The sequence below is a fragment of the Megalopta genalis genome, chromosome 8 (genome assembly GCF_051020955.1).
Source record: "Megalopta genalis isolate 19385.01 chromosome 8, iyMegGena1_principal, whole genome shotgun sequence".
Classification (NCBI taxonomy): Eukaryota; Metazoa; Arthropoda; class Insecta; order Hymenoptera; family Halictidae; genus Megalopta; species Megalopta genalis.
Window position 1 is genome coordinate 12,661,724 of NC_135020.1, and position 6,000 is coordinate 12,667,723.

Sequence of the window (6,000 nt, forward strand, 5' to 3'; positions counted from 1 at the left end):
GCCGAGTTTTTCCACAAATTCCACGCCGCGATTGCATCGGAATGCGTGTGTCGGCGCTGGTTGCACCTCGTCCACGTTTCTCGGCGATGCGAACTGAAATCAAATCGTTCTTTCCCGCTTGTAATTACGGCTGTGCGAGCATCGAGGCACGAAATATGACTCGACTAACAGTTTGAAGATAGTCGTAACGTTCGAAAAATAAACTCGCCGCATAAAAGGACTGGAGAGAGAGAGAGAGAGAGAGAGAGAGAGAGAGAGAGAGAGAGATCCGCTCGGGAATATCATTCGAGGCGGAGTACATGTACGCGGCCCTCCCGTGAACCCCCCTGACCTTCAAACGTTGTCCTATTAGAAGCAAAAAGCATCCAGAAAACAACATTACGATCGGGCTCACGGTGGCGTTCATGGAATCCACCGGGCAGGGTTCGTTATCGTTGCGCCGAGCGAATCGTAAACCGCGTCGTATATTTTTGCTGGAACGCTTCTGGCGTTCGCTCATTATGCTCGCGGATCGAAATACGCTTCGCGCGCGTCCTCAGGGACGCCGAGCCGTGCCGCGCCGCGCCGCGCCGCTTCGCGGATCGCCGCGCGGAAAAGCGGCCTGATGAATTTCGCAACGGGCGCACCGTGTATTTATAGATTTTCCGCGTGATTGCGGCATTCCTGCGCTTTGTCCTTTGCAGGATTAGCGGGACTGCCGAGGCCTCCGCCTTTAATGCGCGCGTATAGGATACGTATCAACGTGTCCCGCGTGCTGTTTGCACGCCGGTTTACTCGGCAACGATGATGTTTTGTTCACCGCCGGAGCGATGCAGCTGGGCTGAATAGCTCTGTTAAAACTGCGTATCCATTTGCTACGTATCGTCGCATCGTATCGCTGACGCCGTATCATAATTGAGTACCGTATGTGCGGTGTGCACGATGATACGCGAGAGCGATACGATACGATGATACGAGACGAACGGATACGCAGCTTAAAGAGTGCTTCGAATTTCTATCGAATTTGTTGGGGCGACAGGTTCTCCTATCCACGATGCGAGGATAATTGTTATTGCGGCACCCGGCGGTCGGCTGGTTTTTTTAAATGCCACGCTGGTTTTACAGAAACTGTCCGTGGCGCCACGATGAATTTTCTTTTGTGTGATGCGTACAATGTTGAAATATTATCTGCAATAGATAAGTTACAGTGTATAACAATGTTCGACATGTTAATTGCGACAGGGATCACTGTTTGAATTGACAAATTCAATTGACAATTCAAAATTGGTAGTAATACAAAATTTTAGATATTGAAATTTGTTTTAAATTATATATATATATAACTATTATGTATTATTAGTATTATATATAATTATTATATATTATTGTTATATATTATTATTGTATATAACTATTATATATTATTAGTATTATATATAATTATTATATATTATTATTGTATATAATTATTATATATTATTATTGTATATAACTATTATGCATTATTATTATTGTTATATATAATTATTATATATTATTATTGTATATGATTATTATATATTACTGTTATATATTATTATTATGTATAATTATTATATATAATAAATTATAAATTATAATACATCGCACGCTCTATAAATTAGAATGAAATGAGCCACGAAAAAAAAATATATATATATATATTTCTATCAATTTGGGCGCACTGGTCACCGGTGACCCCCGTGGCACATTCAACATGTTAAAATAGTCTAGGAATCGAACTAGTCGTGTACTTATCTTTTGAAGTGTACGTTTCGTAGTAGATAACGATACAGTAAATTCTCGGCAATTGTCTCTGAGCTTGTAAACAAAAATGGACAATTTGTGAAGAGAAGATACGTTCGTTCGACGCTCGTTTTTATAGTTGCCGATTGTTGAGGTTATGTCAGGTTATTTGATTATAATTTAATATAATTATATGTAATCGTATGTCCTTTTCACAAATTGTTCATTTTTGTTTACAAGCTGAGAGACGATTCGAGAGAATTTACTGTACCACAAGTTGATTGTTATCTTATAAAACATACCTGTACGCTATATTATTTATCTTAACACTTTCTAATCTATCGGGAGATATGTGTCCCACCTATGTATTTCGCACGCTTATTGAGAGAAATGAATACCGTTTTTCCACAATACACGAATAAACCAGGCTTAGAATGCATACCGCGCACATGTTTCTTTCCATGTGACCACATAACCTCTCAGTTTGGTCGTGAAGTCGGGCCGACGCTAATAAAATCAACATTTCTTGTTAGTAGCATCTAGATGTACGTAAAACTTACCACTTCAGATGTAACAGAAATTAACGAAAATCTAAGTTCGAATCTTTTGTCGCGTTGGATATCGATAATATCACCTTGCGAAATTAAGAAAAGGTTATTATAACTGATCGATATCAACGCGTGAAATTAGAAGCGACATCGGAAGGTGCGTTCTTCTTTTACCTCAATTTAAAAGACACTCTTGAGGTTAAAGAAACGACTTGTTCCGTTTTAAGGAAAGATGTTACGGTTGCAGCTAGATACTGACAGTAAAATTATTTTCTGTTGCAGGAAGATCCCGTCAAATTTTAATATCGTATGGTCAATGCACGCTGTTACAACACCTCGAAAACCATCACTGCGTCGAAACCGTTATTTAAAACGAATTTATCCATAAGATGGAGCAAGCGTGCAGAAAACGACCAGGACCTGTTCTCAAACATAGCAAACGTCATGACGCTTAATTTATGTAATAGGATGAACGATCGACGAAACGTTTAACCCTTGCAGGACCATAAGATTGCTAAGAGTAAATATGTAGTATGTAACTGTTTATTTTTTAGTTTGTTTAGAAGTAAAATAAATAAAAATCATAGTTTTTTGGGGAATTTTATGGAAAATATTTTTCCCAATGGACTATGATGGTAACACGGATTATGGTTAGGCTTATTGTGCAATGTCTTTTATTCATTGGTTTATTATAACAAAATTATTTTTCCCATAGAATTATTTGTCATCAATTATTTGTCAGGCATTTGTTTTTACTTGTTCAAACATACTTTATTATTGCACAAAATTATACTTGGAATGGAATACTTACACGTGGAATGACATAGAACATGTGAGAGAAAACACAGTAATATATTATTACACGACAAAACAAACTGAAATAATAACAGAGTACAGTCGTTTTATTTCGCGATAATAAACGTTCGCGAACGTTTTATTTCTAAATCCTTTCTTTTTCTAAACGTTTCCGTTTTCGTAATTGCGTTCGGCGCACGTTCTATTTTGAGATTCTGTATAAAAAAATGCAGTTAAGGTTATAATTAAATACGACGATCGCCAATTTTAAAATTGGGAAAAAACGTTTCTCTTAGTCGTCAACACGTTCGGCGCCGAAGATCAACCGTTAAAATTCCCACCAATTCAATGCAATTCAATGAATCGAACCGAAACTAGAAAGTTAAAATTTATTTTATTTATTATAATTATATTATATTATATTATATATATATATATATATATATATATATATATATATATTATAATAACAGATAATATATATATATATATTATATATTATATTATATTAATTATATTTATTTATTACGATTAGAACCCTTTCGCGTCCGGAACACGTCCTAGTCAAATTCAGTTCGCTCGAATACATCACAACGAAAATGAATGTTGAAAATTGGTCGAGAATTAGGGTCACCCATATATTTGACGGACGCGGCGCTCGACGTGTTAACGTTGTTCGCGACAAGTTTCGTCGCAGAAGCATAATGTCGCGAACGTCGAGTTTTTCGCGCACCTGCGCGGAGAGCTCGGCCACAACGCGTACACGATATTTCCATTTAAAAAGAAATCTTTCCTGTTGTCCGCGACCACTTATCTCTTACATTCCACCGAAGCCAAGGTAAATGGAAGAGAAAAAAGAGGAGGAAGACGAAGACGTAGCAGAAGACGTAGCAGAAGACGAAGAAGAAGAAGAGAACGGAGAGAAACAACGTCGTTCCTCTTTCCTGCTGCCGGACGAAGCCGCCGGCTCGCAAGGCTCGGGCCTCCTTTCCCCCGCCCCCCTCGACCGTTTCCTGGCGACCCGGGGGCCCAGGATAATCGTCATACGCCGCGTAGATCGCGGCGAGTTAATTAAAGATCGATCAATTAGAGAACGGGGTCGCGCGAGTCGGCTTCGTGGAAATTATGCGGTGCCCGTTGGCAACTGTTCCGACCACAGTTACTTCACTATTTCGCTTCGCGTGCCCGCTGGCTGGTTAAATAAAAATGCAAGGTCGACCAGGAGAGATCTCCAGCCCGGCTCGCCACCGTTCGACTATGTTTTCGGGCTGTTATTGTCGCGAGCTTCGATCGAACCTCCGAGGAAACTGGTGGCGAGCTCTTGATCGATGGGCAGTCGAATTGCAACGATGATGGGGCACATTAATCAAGATGCGTCTGTTCGCTGTGTGATCAGCGGCTTCTGCTACTTTGCTGGGACACGAGTTCTCTGGACGAAGTCTTCGGGCAATCTCGCGTTGAAACGGAACTAGTAATTATTGTTCAATCCTTTGAAGTCTGATTTATTTTTCGTTAATTTGTGTAATATATGAAGTCAAGTTTTACGTGCATGTAGATGCTAATAATGAGAAATGTTGATTTTATTAGTGTCGGCCCGACTTCACGACCAAACTGAGAGGTTATGTGGTCACATGTAAACAAACGTGTGCGTGTGGTATGCATTCTAAGACTGGTACGCTCGTGTATTGTGGAAAAACGGGATTCATTTCACCCAATAGGCGTGCGAAATACATTTGGCTGTGCTCTGTTATTATTTCAGTTTGTTTCGTCGTGTAATAATATATTACTGTGTTTTCTCTCGCGTGTGTTTTATGCCATTCAACGTACATAGGTATTTCATTCCAAGTATAATTTTGTGCAATAATAAAGTATGCTTGAACAAATGGAAACAAATGCCTGACAAATAATTGATGACAAATAATTCTATGGAAAAAATAATTTTGTTATAATAAATATATATATATATATAATATATTATATATATAAATATATATTTTGTTATAATAAAAAAACCATAATTCGTGTTACCCTTATAGTCCATTGGAAAAAATATTTTCCATAAAATTTCCAAAAAACTACACATCGTTCTGTATTTCTTATAGGTGGACACATATGTCCCGATAGACTACAAAGGGTTAACAATTATCGAGCGGTAAGAGTGACTAGTGTTTGTCGCCCTTTAAAACTAACGAGAGGTTATGTATCGAATAATTAGAAAAGACATCGTTGCTTCAAATGTGAAATCGTGGAATCTGTTTAACGACTCTTCTATAATCGCAAGGGACCAGATTGTCACCTGTTGCCCTACGTTTGTCCATTAAATCCACCGTAATTTTGTGCAACCACATATGGCCGTTTATTTTGAAAGTGGCATAAGTCACTTGACCGTAATGAAAAGTGGTGACTTTTTAATGTTTATACGAAATTATTTATACTGAGAAAAATATCAGTATCCTGAGATAACAAATACAAGTAAATCTTCTCGAAAGTTAGCATCCATATTTTTAAACGGTGTTAAAACGCAAACCCTTAAATGTATCGACTTAAAAACAAAGTGACTTATGCCACTTTCAAAATAAACGGCTCATATTTTGATTTGTATTTTTGGCTTGCTTCATTTGTTCCATTGAATCATTTCCTCGTCGAGTATATCAAACGCCGTTTTAGAATTTCGTAAATAACGCGCGAAATTTCTTGCATTTCGTGGGAAACCGTTCGCACGCGTATCTATCTTTCATTTTCCATTAAAACGTGCGCGAGACGAATGCTTTCGTTCCTTTCCTTACGCTTCGTATTGAATGGTACGCTCGCAGCGTAACGTATATCTCTCTCCGTCCCGTCGCGTACCCCCCGTCGCTTAGTAAATTCTTTCCGATTACTCCGTATCTACGGATTAGAAGGAATGTTCGTTTAT

The 6,000-nt window shown here is 38.5% G+C and overlaps 1 long non-coding RNA gene across 1 annotated transcript; it reads left to right on the forward strand.

Annotated features, from left to right (window-relative positions):
- Positions 1–1,862: 1,862 nt before the first annotated feature.
- Positions 1,863–5,428, forward strand: LOC117217564 (uncharacterized). The gene is made up of 2 exons (XR_013033947.1): positions 1,863–2,822; positions 5,189–5,428. It is a non-coding gene; the product is annotated as an uncharacterized LOC117217564 (long non-coding RNA).
- The last annotated feature ends 572 nt before the right edge of the window (positions 5,429–6,000 follow it).